The sequence below is a fragment of the Aotus nancymaae genome, unplaced genomic scaffold (genome assembly GCF_030222135.1).
Source record: "Aotus nancymaae isolate 86718 unplaced genomic scaffold, 86718_ANA_hifiasm-v0.15.2.pri h1tg000064l_1, whole genome shotgun sequence".
Classification (NCBI taxonomy): domain Eukaryota; kingdom Metazoa; phylum Chordata; class Mammalia; order Primates; family Aotidae; genus Aotus; species Aotus nancymaae.
The window spans coordinates 21,282,635-21,302,911 of NW_026988479.1; the positions used below are offsets into that span (position 1 = coordinate 21,282,635).

The following is a 20,277-nucleotide window of genomic DNA, read 5'->3' on the forward strand; positions in this document are numbered from 1 at the left end:
TACAGACACCTGTCAATTTCTCAGAAATGGTTTTATCTAGGGAAAAAAAGTAGAAGCTAATTAGTACATTCGGACGTGTTCAGAAAATTTTCAATATTTTAAAACTAACACACAGCATATTTTGCCTCTTCTGTTTTACATCCATGGAGGGATTGCCTTTTTATTCATTTTGAGGTTTTGATTATCATCACTGGAAGTTTTATGCTTCATAGACTTAGGGTAGCAGAAGTGGTTACAGTAGATGGTTTTACTTGTCTTTCTTTTGGCATGGCCTACATGAATCAGAATCCAAAGAAAACCAACACACTTAAAATAGAAAAATTGCACTTCAGGAGGCTGAGGTGGGAGGATCACTTGAGCCCAGGAGTTTGAGACCAGCCTGGGCAACATGGTGAAACCCTGTCTCTACTAAAAATACAAAAATTAGCTGGGTGTGGTGGCAGGTGCCTGTATCCCAGCTACTCTGGAGTCTGAGGCAGGAGAATCACTTGAACCTGGGAGGTGGAGTTTGCAGTGAGCCAAGACCATGCCACTGCACTCCAGCCTTAGGGACAAAGCAAGACTCTGTTTCAGAAAAAAAAAAAGAAAAGTACAATGAATTTTGATTGTGTCCAACATTTTAGTCAGGTCATCCTTTACAATTCTTGCCCAGAAACATGGACTTTGTGTGTGTGTGTGCCATAAATAAGAAATTAAGAAAACAGATGAGACTGTAAAATACTCCCCCCACAGAAGCACTTCCAATAATTGTGGAGTAAATGACTTAATGAAGAACCAGGAGACATAAGAAAGAACAACCTGTCTCAGCATTTTATTTGGTTAATTTTCATTTCATTTCACCACAGTCAATTTTAATGGTGCTAAGAAGAAATTATTGTAAATTTAGAAAAGAAATTGTGAGAGTTATTACATCACAATATACTTCCGTTTTTTAAAAAAAGTTAAGTCTTGGTTTCTTTAAGCATGGTTTCATTTTCATTTAGTACTTTTTTTTTTCATGCAATACTTTTATATCAGCACTCTTTTTTTCCTTTGGTTTTTGAGACAGAGTCTCGCTCTGTTTCCCAGGCTGGAGTGCAGTGGTGTGATCTCGGCTCACTGCAACCTCTGCCTCCTGGGTTCAAGCAATTCTTGTGCCTCAGTCACCCAGCAGCGGGATTACAGGCATGTGTTACCACACCCAGCTAATTCTTTTAAAATTATTTTTTGTAGGAATGGTGTTTTGCCATGTCGGCCAGGCTGGTCTTAAACTGCTGACCTCAAGTGATCCTCCCACTTTGGCCTCCCAAAGTGCTGGGATTACAGGCGCAAGCCACCACACCCAGCCCGTGTCAGTATTCTTGACGTGAGAGAGGGATGGTAAGCAGAACTCAGGCCCCACAGAGCTGACGAAGGTAGCTCATCATCCACTGGGCATTCCTCAGCCATAAAATGGTCAGGAGAGTCCAGCCTTATTATCAAAATAAGATTGTTTACCATGTCATTGCTCATTGTGTGACTCACTGTGCTGTTTCTTAAACATTATTATTTAACTCTGAGGTATACTATTATTTTTCCTTTTTTGTACAAGAGGAAACTTGGGCACAGAGCAGTTGTGTCACCCATAGTCTCAAAGCCAACAGTTAAAGCCACATTATGTCTGACATCAAAGTGCGGCTTTTAACCATTGCTTGATAACTGTGTTCACATCTCAGTTCTTGACCTGTGTGAGCTGTGAGCTGGAATTACTTAGTCTTTTTGTTTTGTTTTGTTTTTGAGACAAGGTCTCTCAACAGAGAGATAGCAGTGATGTTATCATTATAGCAGTGGTGCTATCATGGCTCATTGTAGCCTCAACTTGCTGGGCTCAAGCGATCCTCCTCCCTCAGCCTCCCAAAGCACTGGGATTACAGGTGTGAGTCACTGCACCTGATCTACTTAGTCTTTAGAAGGCTCAGTTTACTCATATAAAATGAACATTGTAGTATTAGTACCCATTTAATGTTCACATGATTGCAATGAACATTAAATGGGAGTTCGCTGAAAGTATTTTGTGGAATGTACATCACTATTAGCAGATCTAAGCTTCATCAAATTGTCTCAAGTTATTTTTAACTGCAATTGAATTTTCTACGTTGGTTATTAAATCTTGTGAAATAACCTAAATAAATGTGTAAGCAATGTTGGAGAAAAGAGAAAGGCATACTGCACACCTGAGTTGGCACCTCTGTATTTCTGTAATACTGTACACCATGATAATCAACTTGATAAAGACAACTATAGGTAACAGCATTTTCTAATTCTTAGCGGTTGTAAGTACACATTACATGTAGTCATGCGGTGCGTCAAATACAGCATGTTTTCACAGTCTTACACATCACTTCCCAAGATGGTAGAAGGGGCTCACTTTCCTGATAAGAATTCCTTCTTAGCAGTTTTCCTTATACCACATAAACACATAAACATCTAGTCTTGAGTTCTTTGTTCTGGATATTTAAGAGAGCCACTTCAGAATCACCCATACTGGCTGTTCTGTTGTCCGTCATATGATCTGCTCCAGCCAAGTAAATCCTTTAGTGTGAATCCCTTAGTTACAGAAAATGAGATCTTTCCTTTCCTTAACAATTCTAGGGCTGGGTGCGGTGGCTCACATCTGTAATCCCAACCCTTTGGGAGCCCAGGCGGGCAGATCGCTTGACGTCAGGAGTTCGAGACCAGTCTGGCCAACATGGTGAAACCCTGTCTCTACTAAAAATACAAAAATTAGCTGGGCATGGTTGCGCATGTCTGTAATCCCAGCAACTTAGGAGTTTAAGTCAGGAGAATTGCTTGAACCCGGGAGGCAGAGATTGCACACAGTGAGCCGAGATTGCACCACTGCATGCTATCCTGGGCAACAGAGTGAGACTCCGTCTCAAAAAAAAAAAAAAAGAGTTCTGTAAATTATGTACACTTGTATATAAAAAGCTAGCCAGTGAATTATGCTTTAGGGTGTGGCCAAAGAAAAACAAATAGAAAAATTGATGAAACTATTTTGTATATAGAATAGGTTTATTTGGGGAACACTAGAATAGTTATGAATAGATATATCATTAGTACAAAGTATGTGAAATAACTTCACAGGTCATTCATGGATTTTATGTTTCTGGATAAAAGGCAGAAAATTTTAAAAGCAAGCTGTCGTTTTTTTCATCTCGTAACTTTAATAAAATTATCATTCAAATGATGCACACTGAAAATAATTGTTATTAAAACTACTAGCCATTTCTTTTTTTAGTGAATTCTATTATAACCATTTAAGCAAATGTATGATTTATTGAACACCCTGGAAGACAACAATGTTTTAAGCACACGAATGGAAAATAGACACACTTTTTGTCTGGAATCGATGTTAGTTTCCCCTCCTCCCTTCTAACATGCCACACTATTCAAGTGACCAGAGGGCGACTTTGCTTACTTTTTTGTTATTAGATTGATATTTTTTTCCCTTTTTAAAATTTCAGTAGCTTTTTGGGTACACTTGGTTTTTTGTTACATGGATGAATTATATAGTAGTGAATTCTGAAATTTTAGTGCACCAGTCACCTGAGTAGTGTACATTGTACCTAATGTGTAGTTTTTTATCCCTACCCCCCACCTTCCTCCACCTTCTGAGCCTCTAAAGCTCATTATATCACTCCGTATCCCTTTGTGCACTCATAGTTTAGCTCCCACTTATAAGTGAGCATATAAGTTTTTCAGTTTTCCACTCCTGTGTTACTTCACTTAGAATAATGGCCTCCAGCTCCATCCAAGTTGCTGCAAAAGCCATTATTTCACTCCTCTTAATGGCTGAATAGTATTCCATGGTGTATATATAGCACATTTTCTTTATTGGCTCTTCAGTCAATGGGCACTTAGATTGGTTCCATGTCTTTGCAATTGCAAATTCTGCTGGTATAAACATACATGTGCAAGTGTCTTTTTCATATGAGTGACTTTTTTTCCTTTGGATACCCAGCAGTGGGATTGCTGCATCAACTGGTAGATTCACTTTTTAGCTCTTTAAAGATGTATTTTTAGTTCTTTAAAGAATCTCCATACTGTTTTTCCATCAAGATTGTAGTAATTTACATTCCTACCAGCAGTATATAAGCATTCCCTTTTCCCCACATCCACGCCAACGTCTATTGTTTTTTAACTTTTTAAATCATGGTGATTCTTGCAGGAGTAAGGTGGTTTGGTATCTCACTGTCGTTTTAATCTGCATTTCCCTAATAATTAGTGATGTTGAACATTTTTTCATATGTGTCTTGGGCATTCGTATGTCTTCTTTTGAGAAACGTCTATTCATATCCTTTGCTCACTTTTTAAAAAATTTTAATTATTTTTGTAAATTTATTTTAAATTATTAAATAGAGATAGGGTTTCACCATGTTGGCCAGGGTGATCTCAAAGTCCTGATCTCAAGTGATCTGCCCGCCTCAGCTTCCCAAAGTGCTGGGATTACAGGCATGAGCCATGGTGCCTGGCCCCTTTGCCCACTTTTCAGTGGGATTATTTGTGATTTCTTTGGTGATTGTTTTGGTTTCCTTGTAGATTCTGGATACTAGTCCTTTGTTGGCTACATAGTTTGCAAATACTTTCTCAGAGAAAGACTTTTTTTTCCCCTCTTCTTTTTTTATTATTTATTTATTTATAGAAACAAAGTCTCACTACATTGCTCAGGCTGGTCTCAAACTCCTGGGCTCAAGTAATCCTCCCTGCCTCACCTTCCCAAAGTGCTGGGATTACAGTCATAAACCACTGTGCCCAGCCAGTTTCCTCTTCTGTAACACAACCCAGACGCTTACATCACCTGGCCCTCTTCAAGTCATCTTGTGAGAGAATGACTTTTCTAAGAAGCCGTTTTTATATCTCAGTTTTACACTTCCTTAGGACAACATCTCTCTCTTCATAAAATTGTAAGCCTTTTTTTTTTTTTAATCCCATTCCCTATAGCAAAGGATTCCCCTTTAGCAAAGGATTCCCCTTTAAGAAGAAGGGAGGGTGTGGCAAAATAGATTTCCTCTGGGATAGCCACGGGCACTATGTTGAATTCACGTGGAGTCCCTCTTCTTTGTTTTCTGCTTTATTCTTCTGTCTTGTTGCTGGAGTGATTAACTTAATGTGACTACCCAGAAGCCAGAGGCAAAGTTGTTCTTCAAATTTCAAATCAAAACAGGATAGCAGGTGTGAAATTTTTAATAATGGCTTTATCTGGACTAGATCTGGCACATTAGGGGAAGGGACTTTTTAATATCACCTGTGGATTCTGTTCTAACACTACACTGTCACCCCAAAGGGTAAGTACCTGGAGAAAAAAGTAAACCTATTTTATAGCCAACAGGACTCTTTTTTTCAGGCAACAAATCGAAGGATTATGTAATCATTCAAACTTTTACATTGTTTCAGTACTTCCTTCTGTAAGATTACAAAGTAATGTAATCTTTCATGTGGGAAAAGATAATTTGCTGTTGCTACTTCATGAATTGGTAGTAATACTAAAAAGCAACTTACACAATTTCTGAAGAACTTAACCACCTACCACATTATGTCAGGAACAAATGAGTGTCATCTGCATATTTGTTTCAGGAGGATAATAAATTATATGATAAACACAGAGGACACATCCTTGCTATTACTCCCCATACATGTTGATTTTGCATAACCTTAGTAGCTCAGATTTTTATGAATATTGGCTCCTTTTTCCCAACAGAGGCTGGTGACCCTGGGAAGAAGAGAAATTCTAGAATAGCTGTTTAATTTTCTTCCCTCTCCTACAATCTGGCTTATTTGTTCTTTAAATACTGTATAGAGGTTGGTGAGGTGGGACGCAGGTGCATCTGACATGGGTGAACCCCAGGGGTCCATAAGGATTCTAGTGACCGGGGGCTCTGGGCTGGTGGGCAAAGCCATTCAGAAGGTGGTAGCAGATGGAGCTGGTCTTCCTGGAGAGGACTGGGTGTTTGAGTCCTCCAAGGATGCCGATTTCACCGATGCAGCACAGACCCGCACCCTGTTTGAGAAGGTCTGACCCGTGCACGTCATCCATCTTGCTGCAATGGTGGGGGGCCTGTTCTGGAATATCAAATACAATTTGGACTTCTGGAGGAAAAATGTGCACATCAATGACAACGTCCTGCACTCGGCCTTCGAAGTGGGCGCCCGCAAAGTGGTGCCCTGCCTGTTCACTTGTATTTTGCCTGGCAAGACTACCTACCCCGTAGATGAGACCATGTGCCACAGTGGGCCGCCCCACAGCAGCAGTTTTGGGTACTCGTATGCCAAGAAGATGATCGGCGAGCAGAACAGGGCCTACTTCCAGCAGCACGGCTGCACGTTCACTGCTGTCATCCCCACCAACGTCTTCAGGCCCCACTACAACTTCAACATTGAGGATGGCCACGTGCTGCCTGGCCTCATCCACAAGGTGCGCCTGGCCAAGAGCAGCGGCTCGGCCCTGACGGTGTGGGGTACGGGGAAGCCACGGAGGCAGTTCATATACTCGCTAGACCTGGCCCAGCTCTTTATCTGGGTCCGGCGGGAGTACAGTGAGGTGGAGCCCATCATCCTTTCAGTGGGCGAGAAAGATGAGGTCTCCATCAGGGAGGCAGCCGAGACGGTGGTAGAGGCTTTGGACTTCCATGGCGGGCAGTTTAAGAAGACAGCCAGTAACAGCAAGCTGAGGACCTACCTGCCCAACTTCCGGTTCACACCCTTCAAGCAGGCGGTGAAGGAGACCTGTGCTTGGTTCACTGACAACTAGGAGCAGCCCCGGAAGTGAAGCTGGAAGGCAGGAGCAGGCGCCTGCAAACCATCAGCTGGCTGAGCCCCATGGCCACCACCCGCCAACCCTGCTAGGAGCTGAGGGCATCACCCAGCGATGCCCATGTTCCATCCGCTCTGCAGCCCCAGGCATCTGTCCAGTGGGGCCCCGGTTCATGACAGTCCTCAGGGAAACCAGGGCCCGGGCAGGCCCAGCGCTTTGCTCCCCACACAGGCCCCCAGCCCTGTGCATGCCCACTCTGATCCTGCGTCCCACTCCCTGGGAGCCAATAAAGTGCATTTTCACACACACACACACAAAATACTGTATAGATGTTTCAGCAATAGGTGCAATTCTGGATGTTGCTTTTTAAAGGTGATAGTGGCTGTCCCAGAGTAAAAGTACCCCAGAGGAAGATTGTGATAAGTTAACTGAAAAAGCGGTCTGGAAATCATAATTTTGAATATGTGCAAAGGCAGCTTAGAAAGTTTTACTATCACGTGACACAAAACACGTATCACCAGTTTTGGTAGTCATCAAAATATACATCACTCCCCCACGCATTTTTTTCATTTTTGCAGTTTATAAAGTGTTTGTGTTTCTATTTCAGATTAATTGCATTCTGCTCTGCAAGAGCTTATGCATTTTTACAGACAATACAGCAAATAAGCATGTGCCACAGATTAGGAATATGTGGAGAGGGAAATAGAAATATGGCCAGTGTGGGCAGAAAGACCTAAATGTTGCCATACAGCCGAGCAGCTCTTAGAATTCAGTTGGTCTGTGTACAAAAAACAGTGCTTGTTACATTCCTGGCAGGTTTTGTTTAATGAAACACAGAAGTGACACAGAAAGCTTTGGCTGCATGTTGGGTTTCGTTTTGTTAGTACAACTAATGGCATGTGGACTTTGCCCAGCCCTGTGTATTTTCCCCACATTTGGATGAATGAGCTAATGTGCTACTCCCAGGGAGCTTGGTTTTTGGTCATAGACTCTCTTTTCTTTGTGGCACTTCTATTTTAATTTCATAACCTGCCAACTGCTTCTGGGATCATTGATGCTAAAGGGGTAGGTTCATGGGGGTAGGTGGAAAACAGAGGGAGGATGATATCAAAGGACTCTACTGTTATTGTGTTGTTTCATGTCTTTATTTCCTCTGTGACCTCCTGTGAGTCTGAGGCCGAGGCCATCCCACTTGAGCAGGCAGACAGGAAAAGGCACAGGGGCATTACGGAGAGGTCAATTGTAGGATGAAGGAGGACTTACGCCAGTGAGCAGTCATTCAGTCATTCAGGTGAGACAGTCATTCTGGTTCATAGGAGAACATGCCGTTGGCCTGCGCAGGCTCGTGCTGTACCCCACTCGATATGTACAGCATGATCATGTGAGCAGTACATGGTCATGATGAGCTGTTAAAAATAGCCCCATCCCTGATTTTTTCTGGTAAGCAAAGCAATATCCCAATCACTTTTATTAATAGACTATCAGTGGCACTCACTCCCTAGCCTGCTGCAGAGACTAAACAGGATGTCAGTTTATGCACAGCAGTAGAACTGCCTCTTCTCTCTATGCAAGAAAGCATTAGAAAATGCAAGTGACGCAGAGGGATTAGAGGGGATAACCTCAAATCCACCCTAATTTATGACACTGGATCTTTCATAAACGACTCTTTAGGTGGAACGTGCAATGACCCAAGATGTTAAGAACCACTGCCTTTGAACAGTAGCTCTGAAATCAGACTTCGTACCAGTGGGTTCCTAGGGAATTTCTTTTTTCTTTTTTCTTTTTTTTTTGAGACAGAGTTTTGCTCTCGTTGCCCTTGATGGAGTGCACTGGTGCTATCTTGGCTCACTGCAACCTCCGCCTCCCAGGTTCAAGTGATTGTCCCATCTCAGCCTCCAGAGTAGGTGAGATTACAGGTGCCCACCACCATGCCCAGCTAATTTTTATACATTTAGTAGAAACGGGATTTCACCATGTTGGCCAGGCTGGTCTCAAACTCCTGACCTCAGGTGATCCACCTGCCTCAGCCTCCCAAAGTGCTGGAATTACAGGCGTGAGCCACCATGCCCAACTCCTAGGGAATTTTTTTAAAATACAAATTGCTGGGCCCCAGACCTAAAGATTCCAATTCAGTAGTCCTAGAGAGAAATTGAGTACACACACACACATGCACACAAACACGCACACTATATATATATATTAGTAAATGCACACACACACATATATAAATTGAATGTGTGTGCATATGTATAAATCATAAATTGAGTATACACACACACACACACACACACACATATACAATTTTTTTTTTTTTGAAACAGGATCTTGCTCTGTTGCCCAGGCTGGAGTGGGGTGGTGCAATCTCCACTCACTGCAACTTCCTGGGTTCAAGTGATTCTCGTGCTTCAGCTCGCTGAGTAGCTTGGATTACAAATAAAAAAATTTTTTGTATTTTTAGTAGAGACAGGGTTTCACCATGTTGGCCAGGCTGGTCTCAAACTCCTGACCTCAAGTGATCTGCCTACCTGGGCCTCCCAATGTTCTAGGATTACAGGTGTGAGCCACCATGCCAGGACAATAAATATATTATTAAATATATATATTAAACTTTCCCAAATGATTCTGCCGTGCAGAATGGGAAGTACTTTCTAGAATCACTGATGTCATATACTGATGACAGCAGGCAGGACATAGGTTACCTTTCCAAAGAAGGGTAAAGACACACCCCCATGACAATTTGGATAAAATATCTGAGTGATAAAAGTGCCATTGAAAGGATCTAATCCCCAGTCTCCAGCATGGGTTGGAGGCAGAACACCAGAAAAAGGATGGAGTTTTCAAGCCGTGTCTCCTGTGGCCCCTGTTCTGTTCACCACTTTGATACCAACCATCCTGCAGATCTCCCTTAGACTATGCAGGGAATTGTATTTTATTCAAAGGACTGTGAGAAATAACATCATGACTGGGAATATAAGTTAGGAGGTAAGGTGGAGCCTGTCCTATCATTCCATTGTGAAAGCTGCAGCTATACAAAATATGAATTCTATGTAAATACCTAGTATTGTCATTCTCATATATTGACCATAATACGGCTATCTTGATAATAATAATAACTCATAAAAACTGAGCACTTATTTTGGACTCTCTTAAGAACTCATTTTAAACCTTTTGAGGTGGGTACTCTTATTATTCCATTTTGCCAATGATGAAGTTAAGCAAGGTAGTGAGAGGTTAACTTGCCCAAGTTACAAAGCTAGTAAATGGTAGATCAAAATTTACGTCCAGGTGATCTGGTTTCAGAAATGGCTCCACTTTACTACTACATACTGCGGATCACAGAACCACGAGGGCGGCTGTGTTAACAGCATCTTTGCAACTCCATAAAGGGACCAACAGGTTTTATTCTGACCAAATTTGTATGGAGGCAAAAATAAGAGTTTGAATAATTTTGGATTTGTAAATGGTGTAAAATTTACAACCTTATCATTCATTTAATATCCATGAAAGATGCTGCTTTTAGAACGTTCATGGAAATTGGACAGCTTTCTAAACGGTGTTTTAAAAAGTAGGAGTCTGATTCTTTTCATTTTCTAGCATTGGTTTTAGCCCTTATAAATTCAACTCCCATTATTATTGCTTAATATAATATTTAAATACTAGAAATCATGAACAGAACTCGCTCTGACAATTTTACTAGGCTTTGCCCTTTAAACAAATATTGTCTCAGGAGCAGTGATGCATTCACTATTATTTCCTGTCGTCACCATACATTACATATTTTTTGTATTTGCGTCTCCTTTATACTCATTCTATTCTTCAAGACTGTCTTTATGAAGATACATCTGTTTAGCTTTGGTGATTAGCAGAAACATTAGCAGACCTACTGTTTCAGAGCATAAATAATTAATGGATGTTCCTCATTAATTTCTTCTGAGACTGACTCTTGTTAGACTACAGTTAGATATATTTCTTGAATTAAGAACAGATATAAGAAGCACAGACCCTCTGCCTATTTTGAAAATAGGCCATTTACTTTTGAGGGAAAATTAGGACATCTGAGTCCGTCAGTGACAGTAAAAGAAAACCTGTTTTAATGAGATGCAACACATGTCTTTTGTTTGCGAAGGGCCTTACATCTCACGGTGTCTGTTCTGTGATTTGTTTCCCTAATTCTCTACACAAACTTGCCTTTTAATCAAACAGATTCAAACCACCAGGCCCCTGCGTATTCCTGCACCTGACCTCATTCCTCCCTTTGCTTTGTAAAACAGCCCCATTTCATTGCCTGCTGGGGGTCCCCTCTGAGTTGAGACACGTACAGTGGAACCTTTGCCCTGGTTTAGTTTTTAGTTTCCACCCTTACTATTTATTAATATACATCCCTTTTAAATAATCTGTTCACAATTAATGGACAGTCAATAAAAATATAGGTTCTGAGGCAAATAGCCCAGTGAAATACTTCCCTGACGGCTTTAGTGTAATTAATAGTTTGGTTTTCTTCTAAGAAAAAAATCAAATGCACGTCGGTGTTTGTCTGGTTCTGACACATAGAGTAGGTAAAGCTTACCTGTCAAGTATCAACAGAACGTCTTCTTGGTCTTCCCAGGGATCTCAAGAAAATTGTTCAGCCTAGCTCTAAACTGGGCTACACTTCACCCAAACAAAGGCAAACTGTGGTTGGTTTAAAAACAAAACAAACTAAACTAGTGGAATAAGTTTATTATACAGAAGTGGGTGCCTCAAAGGTAGTGCTGAAGTATCATATCTCCCAAATGGCTGTGCTAAAACTCTGAGTAATGGCAACCACGGCAGGAAAGAGAAGCTGTATTTCCTAGAAGTTTTCTTAGGCAGGCTGACTCCTGAAGATTTATCCCAAGGTAATAATGCCAGGTATTAATGAGAAATGTTGCTGTCATCCTGAAGGACCAACAATATCAAATTGATTAAATAAATTATAAGATAGCAATATGATTGAATAGACCCCACCCAGTATGAAGAATATTGACATAATGGAAATAGCTAACTGTTTTGAGGGCAGGCCAGGCATAGTGCTAAGTGTCAAATGGTGATTTTAAAGAATGTTTTTTTAGAAGCCTCATTTAGTTTTATAATGATCCCTAAGATACATATTATTAGGCCCATTTTACAGTTAAGGAAAAACTAAAGCACAGAGAGGTTAAGTGATTTGTCCAGGATCACATAGTGAAGAAATGGCAGAACTGGGCTATGAATCCAGGTAACATAAAAATTTTAAAATTGTCCAAATGGATTGTTAAAGGAGAAAAGGACATTATAAAACTGATTATGCAGCAAACTCTCATTTTAAATTTGAAAAAGATAGTTTTTCTTTTACTAGTGATTATGTGTCATCTTTGCATTTTAAAAATTTTTAAAATTACTTTTATATTTGAGATAAAATTGGGCTGTATTTGATATAAAACATTTTGTCTATTTATAGGTCTACACTACGAAGTCTACTTGGTGTCTACTTTATGACATCAGGATGACATTGCTTCCCTTGAGATTGCTGTCTAAATTCGGTAAAGAGCAGACAACTTGTAAAAAAGAAAACACTAGAAAAAAAATATAAAGCCCTAGTTTGCTGTTAAGTTTGTTCTGACTGTAATTTAGAACTGAGGCATAAAGAAAAATCTAGGCAATAACTCTTAGATGTCTAACCAACTGCACTGTACCCTGCAGATTGTGGCAGAGAGCCTGCCCGGCAAGAGTTAGATGAAGGTACACAATAGGAAAAGTGCACACTAGTGCACTCACAACTCAGTCTCAATATTGGTTTCTTTAATAAATGGAGCCATAAAGTTGTATTGAAGTGAATATACATTATTAGTATCGCTTACCATGTTTATGATCCACTCCACATCAAAGTGACATAAAAAGCAGAGTTAGTACCAATTAATATCCAATTGCTCATCAAACTTTAATTTGTATTTGCTTTCCCCTGATTGATACATCTTTTATAACTGAAAAGCTCCATCTCTTTATAACATATACTATCATTCAAGGCCACTTGTTTTAATCACTCTGCAAACCAGCATGTAATTGTCTAATAATTCACCCAGGTTTTGTCACAAGTGCCTGAAGTTACAGCAGTCTTTTAAAAGGAGCAGTGATCTTGCTCAGAATGTTTGAAATTATTAAAACAGCAGATCAAATCCTTGGCTAGAAAGCAATTTTTTTTTTTTTTTTTTTTTTGAGATGGAGTCTCACTCTGTAGCCCAGAATGAAGTACAGTGGCATGATCTCGGCTCACTGCAACCTCTGCCTCCCAGGTTCAAGTGATTATCCTGCCTCAGCCTCCCAAGTAGCTGGGGCAACAGGCGCACGCCACCACATCCAGCTGATTTTTGTATTTTTCTTTTTCAGTAGAGACAGGGTTTCACCATGTTGGCCAGGCTGGTCTTGAACTCCTGACTCGAGGTGATCTGCCTGCCTTGGCATCCCAAAGTGCTGGGATTACAGATGTGAGCCACTGCGTCTGGCCAAAAGCAATCTTGTCTGATTGATTAATTGAATGATTATTTTTCAGAGGCATGAGGTTTAATTATTTTTACATCCACTGGTTTGGAGCACAGTTGCAGAATAGAATTAATAGTAGGTTTTGGAGGAAGGTTGCAATTGAGAAGTATCACCTGTCAGCTTGGCCCAGTGATAGCATATTTCAATGGTTACTCATCCACAGCCAGTGCTAATTTGGATTGGACATATGGTGAAACCTGCAAACACGAGCACTGATATCTTTCATGTTACCCTTTAATAGGCCTTCCACAAATAGTGAATTCAGAATCATCCAAGAGTCTTTATTTTGTCTGACTGTTGCAAAGGCTTGAGAGTTATCCAAGGCATCAGACGGAATTCTCAGCACACAGGAGGGACCTATAAGACCCTGGACCTTCCCTCTGCACCAGAGTCAGGCAAATGGCCTGGATGACTTCTCAGCCATCCAGGCCATTTCAATTTTAAAGACTCCTAATATATACATATAATTTTTTAAAAAATACGAAGATGGAACTATGAAATCGGCATATTTTAAATCCTCACCTTAAATATTGTAAATGCTATTTGCATTTAAAAAAGAAAACAGAAGGAAAGAAGGAAGACAAGTGAATAGGGAAAAGAATAAGAATTACAATGACTTTAAGTATAACCTCATTTAGAGAAAAATCTCAACGATCTAATGGTCTGGGCCCAAAGAACCTGTCAGCCAACCTTTGTGGTAGGTCCCAAGCCCTAGCGAGCCTTGTCTGGAAGGACAGAGGTTGGGCAAATGCCTACATTCAGTGGGGTGAAAGTGGGTTTAGGGTAGTTTCTGGTCCTTTGAACTATTTTAATGAGTAGGTTAAACCATCTGAAAGTGTGGTTTCTTTGCTGAAACGGTAATGCAGAAGGATTTGGGTGAAGGTTACAATCCCAGTGCTCCTTTTACCTCTCCATCCTACCGTTGGTGTCGGGGTGAGAGTATCTTGTGGGAGCAAATAGGCAAACCAAGAGCATCCGAGCCAAGCTGAAGGCATCCCTCACTCTCCCAGCTAGGAAACAATGGTGCTGTGGTGAGAACATAAATCCTAGAGGCCTGCTTTCAAATCCTGGCTCTGCACCCTCCGAGCTCTGAGAACTTGGCCATGTTACCAAACTTCTGAGCCTCGGTTTTTTTAGCTATAAACAGAGGATAAGAATGACACCCTCCTCCCCGTAGGATTGTCATGAGGATTAAACAAGATCACCCTCTGAAAGCACTGGGCGTAGTGCCTGGCATAGCATAAATGTTCAATAAGTATCACTAGTTATTATTACAAAATGATTACTGACTGAGCTCAAGCTTACAGAGCCAGGAATGTGGATGTGTGGGAAGCTGTACTTTTTTGTCTATTCAAATAGCCATTATCAGCCAGAAGCATTATGTTATCCAGGAAAACCCAAAAGATAGCACTCACTTTATTTTTTAAATCATGAAATATTCCAGACTCCTATAAAGTTTAGAAGAGAATATAACAAACACCAAAGGTACCCACCCATCACTCAAGAAATGAAACATTTTATGAGCCATAAAACGCTATGCAGTTATTAAAATGAATGAACCAGAGCCATGTGGATAAATCTCAAAAACATAATGTTGTTCAAAAAGAGCAAGTGGCGATGGAATGCATATAATGTGAGGCCATTCATATCAAGTTTATAAACTTGCACAGTGATGCTATGTATAAATTGTTCAGTGATGCATGCACAGGTAGTAAAAGCATCAAGACGTGCAGGGGAATGATAAGCAATGCCAGTCTTAGGAAAGCTTTGAAGGATGGGAGCCCTTCAATTCTCAGGTGTCCTGGCTTTGTTCTCAGCAGGGCCTAGGTCAGGGGCTCCCCTCCCTGCTGTCTTTACACAGATGTTAGCCCCTGTGGAGGCAGAACTCCAGGCAAGCGGTGTTAAATACACTGAAAGCAGTATTCTCCCTTTGAATGTACTCGCTCCCATTAAAGTCCAGGGGCGCTCTCTCTGCAGGCCTTAGTCTCTTTTTGACGCCGCGATGCCTCCTGCACATCATGACATGACATATCCAACCTGAATTCTGAAGGTTGGATGTAACATAAAAGCAGCCAACCAACAGCATAAATGTATATGAAATGAAATCAATAGAAAGTGTGTTTTTTCCCTCTATTGAAGCTAGTCCTGGGAGGGTACATCACAGGAGCTAGGACAGTGCTAGAGAGATACTAACAGCAGGCAGGAGGCAGGAAGGGTGTGAGCAGAGGTAGGGGAGCTGTGGGGGAGGGAGTCAGAGTTCACATTCACTGTGTGAACCGGGGCCTAGTGAGAAATGTCCTTGCTTTTCCCTCATCACTTAAAAAACCATCAATTATCACTGCTTGTGCAATAAAATAGACATTTCTGCTTTGTTCATTTCATTTTAGCTTGAGAGGTCATGGCAAAAAAAAATGAGTTCTGAGATTGCATTGATTTCTGTCGCAAAATGTTGATAGCAGACTATGAGTTCATGATAAGATTAAAAACTGAAACCAAGCAAAGGAGAAATAGTTTTGTTCATGCATTTTTTTTCCCTGCTAACTTAACAGTGGGATTTTTGTATCTCATAATAATAAAATTCCAGGCATTGCAACGAGTCCTTTGCATCGGTGACTTCATTTATCTCTCATAATAGACATACTAGGTGGTTTTAGAGTGCTTACATGAAACCAGAGGTACACTGTAAGCCAGGATTGAACTCAGGGAGCCTGACTCCAAAGTCTATGCTCTATCACCATACAATATGCCTGACTCAAATTCATGCTGTGAATAAATGTTCTTTGTTTACTAACAAAATAATCTTCAAACTGTGCAGGAACTTTGTCACAATGCTCTATTTCTGGCAGGACTTTGAGAATGATCTAACATGACCCTTTCTATCTTAAAGCTTGTATTATAGGCGATAGTGTGGTCAGGTAGTTGAACAGGGGACCTCTTCTCTAATCCCCTTCCTTGTTCTAAAATTGCTACAGAGGTCAAATTGATACCTCTTTCTTGGCTCTTGGCACCACCTCTCATAACTATCCTCTCTTCTCGCAGGGCTGACCTCTGCACCTCCTTATATTACCTGTCCATCTCGGGCCTCAGGTGATTGGACTGGAGGTGAACACCTAACCTTGGGGAAAGCAATCATTCGTGGGTAGAAACAGCCAGACTGTCTTCTAGGAATCTGGACAAAGAAAGAGAGAATTGACAAATAATGCTGTCTTCTTTCTTAATCAGAGTGATGCTGTTTAGAAATTCCTGAAGTCATCAGCTTCATAATTAACATCCTACAGACCTGCTCTGTTGATTCTCAGCCTAGAACAGTTTGTCTATGTTGCCCCATCTTTGCTTCTTTTATCCCCTTCTCTCTTTTCAGAACTCTATACTTGAGGTTCACTAAAACTTTTGCTACTCTATCGTCATTGCTTTGGGGGATGTTTTGCAGGATTCCAGCTTATTTTACATTAGTTACACTTCAGAATGTTTTCCTTCTTATAGCAGATGATCATAGTGGGAACTCATCTTAATCTCAAAAGTATGCTATTTTTGGAGTTGAGTATTATAATATATACATTGATTTGCATTCAATACATTTTCAGTGAATAATAGATATTTCCTGGCCTCTTGTCATCAACCTCCAGGCACCCGTTTCTAAAATGCACATGGAGTTATTTGGTGTCATCTTGTGACTTTGCAGTGAATCCAAGGGCTGCATGGGAAAGTAGTCCATAAATGGGGCTTAGTACCTCTTTGGGTTCCTTGGTTGTGACAATAGAAACTAAGTCTAACTTAAACAAAAAAAATTTTACTAGAAATATAGAGTTGCTTACAGAATTTAAGAAAGGCTGAAAATCTCAAAGAACGACAGAAAGACAATTCTGAGGGAGCAGGAATAATGGAACTGTACTTTCTTTCCTTTATTTTTATTATTTTTTTGACATGAAGTCTCACTCTGTCGCCTAGGCTGGAGTACAGAGGCATGATATTGGCTCACTGCAACCTCTGCCTCCCGAGTTCAAGCGATTCTCCTGCCTCAGTCTCCTGAGTAGCTGGGACTACAGGTGCACACTGCCACGTCTGGCTAATTTTTGTATTTTTTGTAGAGATAGGGTTTTGCCATGTTGCCCAGGCTGGTCTCAAACCCCTGGCCTCAAGTGATCCACCTACCTCAGCCTCCCAAAATGCTAGGATTACAGGTGTGAGCCACCGCGCTCTACCAGGACTGTACTTTCAGATTAAACTCCTGCGGCTCTTGTCAGTGCACTCAAGATCCTGTTTCTATGTAGAGAACATGAACCTGGCCTATGTCAAACCATCAGCCAGAAGAGGGTAGGACTCTTGATTGACAGGCTCACCAAAATTGCTTCCACTCAAAAAGGGCTGGTTCCCCAAAGCAGAAGTGGAGTGCATACCAGTAGAAGGGATCAGATTAAAAGCAGCTATTTATGCTATCCTTTCAGTATTTTATTTGATCTCTCCCCAAGAGTGGAATGAGCAAGCAGTCTGAGAGCCACCATATCTATAGGCTTGCTATTGTCATGGTCATGGATGGAGACCCCATGTGACTTCACGTTACTTAACACAATAGGCTTGTACTTGATACACACGGGCCTGGTGTTCTGACGTGAGAACGTGAGACTTCATGGTGCTAGGTGTTGGGTTGCCTACTGCTACTAGCATATGAAGAGGAAACGGGTATTTAGATGCTCCGTCTCACCTTCAACCAGGTCCGTGGTTGGAACTAAAATCTGCAGCATCTGCAGAGATGGAGAACTTGATCTGTAGTAACAGTTAGAGACAGAGATTTCTAAGATGTTATACAAATGTCAGTAACGGTTCCTAACCAGGTCTCTGAACGTGTCTACTTCAAGTCAGGAAATGCTTGCTCCTCTTGATTTACTTACTTCTTTCCAGTGAAAACAAATATTTCATATTACTCAGTTTTGGACCATGTCCATATATATAATATAAAAGCTTCCCGGTTTATTTTCTATTTAGGTTCACAAAGATCATTGTCCTCTAAAATATTCATCACTTACTTTAAAATAACTTTTAGCACTCAAGTAATTCACTTGCACTCAAGTAATTCATTTAGCACTCAAGTAATCATTGTAGAAAAATTGTGAAATAGAGATAGGCCAAAGGAAGAAACTGAAAATCCACAGACAACCACCTGAAATGTTTTGTCTGTATCTCTCTAGATTTTTTTTATTATGTTAATGTATTACATATATATGTGCTCACAGTTTTCAAAAATGATTGTATTGCTTTCATTATCTTTTCATTCAACAATAAGTTATAATTGTTCCTTAATTATAAACACGTATTTCTTGTACCTTGTTTTCATACTTCCAATGAGCTTCATATTTTAATATGAAACTATTAATATGTAATTAATTAATATAAAGCATTATGATTACTTGGTCATTGTGGAGACAGGGAAGAGACAATTTGCTCTTTTTTTTTTGAGACTGAGTCTTGCTCTATTGCCTAGGCTGGAGTGCAGTGGCGCCATCTCAGCTCACTGCAGCCTCTGCCTCCTGGGTTCAAGTGATTCTCCTGCCTCAGCCTCCCAAGTAACTGGGATTACAGGCTCCTGCCACCACGCCTGGCTAATTTTTGTATTTTTAGTAGGGATGGGGGCTTCACCATGTTGGCCAGGTTGGTCTAAAACTTTTGACCTCAAGTCTCCACCTGCTTTGGTCTCCCAAAGTGCTTGGATTACAGGCATGAGCCACCGCGCCTGGCTTGCCCATTTCTTATATATATCCATTAAACTTAGATTTCTCCAAAGCAAATGATACAACAAAACCTCTGATACAATGGTGGTTTTTTTTTAAAAAAAGGAATTGCCCTGGGCAATAAAGTTTCCTTATACATGCCCATTTGTGTTAAAAATCTTGAAGCACTTGGTTGTATTCTTTATGTGGAAGAATCTAGCATTCTTGTCTCCATTTTTCTGCTGAGAAAAAGGAGACAGACAGCGTTGAGGCCATCGGAGAAGTCATTGCCAGAGCCCAAAGAGAACTTGAAGTTGTAATGGCCCAGTCCTCTAATCAAACCACAAAGCCACACTGCTTCCCTTTTCCGCTTCTTCAGGGCTGAGCTTGAAACGGAAAGTGCTGCCTCTCACTGAGGGCTGAATGGTGATTTGCCATTCACGGTCCAGGTTGCTCTACAGAGAGGCACAGACTCCCCAGCTCTCAATTGTGGGTGAAAGCTTGTTATCATGTGCAAGACCCATTGATCTGTTTGGACAATGACTCCTGAATTATATGGCACCTAAATGTTTGCTGCCAGAGAGATCTATACTGTGGATAGATGATGGGTACTTACTGGAAACTATTGCCTGACAGATGAGTTTTGCTGTTTTGTCTCAATGAAATATCCCTGAGCAGCTGGAGATCTCTTCCTCCCAACTCTTTCTCTCATGTCTGGTATAATGTATTGTGCTAGCAAATAGTGAAATGAAGTGACTTTCCATTGTCTTAACATTTAAAGAAAAGTCATATTGGTTGTGAGTACAAAGAGGCAGAAGCTTTTCTGATAATGATTTGTCAATTCATAAAAAGAAAGAAGAAAGAAGGAATGAAAAAAAGAAAGAGAGAAAGGAATTTGAAAATGTGCATACTCATTTACCCAGCAATTGTGCTTTGAGTAATCTATCCAAAGCAAATAATAGTGGAAGAGTGCAAATACTGAATTACAAAAGGTCTTCTCTTTAGTGCTATTTACTGTCGTAAAAAAAATGGAAATGATTTCTTTGAATGACAGATTGGTTAAATGAATTATGATTTGACTATATAATGGTCTTATACGCTGTCATTAAAAAGAAATGTAGACCCGGCGTGGTGGCTTATGCCTGTAATCCCAGCACTTTGAGAGGCCTAAGTGGGTGGATCACCTGAGGTCAAGAGTTCGAGACTAGTCTGGCCAACATGGCGAGACTCCATTTCTACTAAAAATACAAAAATTAGGTGGGTATG

The 20,277-nt window shown here is 40.7% G+C and overlaps 1 pseudogene; it reads left to right on the forward strand.

The window, feature by feature from the left end:
* Positions 1-5,848: 5,848 nt before the first annotated feature.
* Positions 5,849-6,766, forward strand: LOC105721383 (GDP-L-fucose synthase-like; annotated as a pseudogene).
* Positions 6,767-20,277: the final 13,511 nt, after the last annotated feature.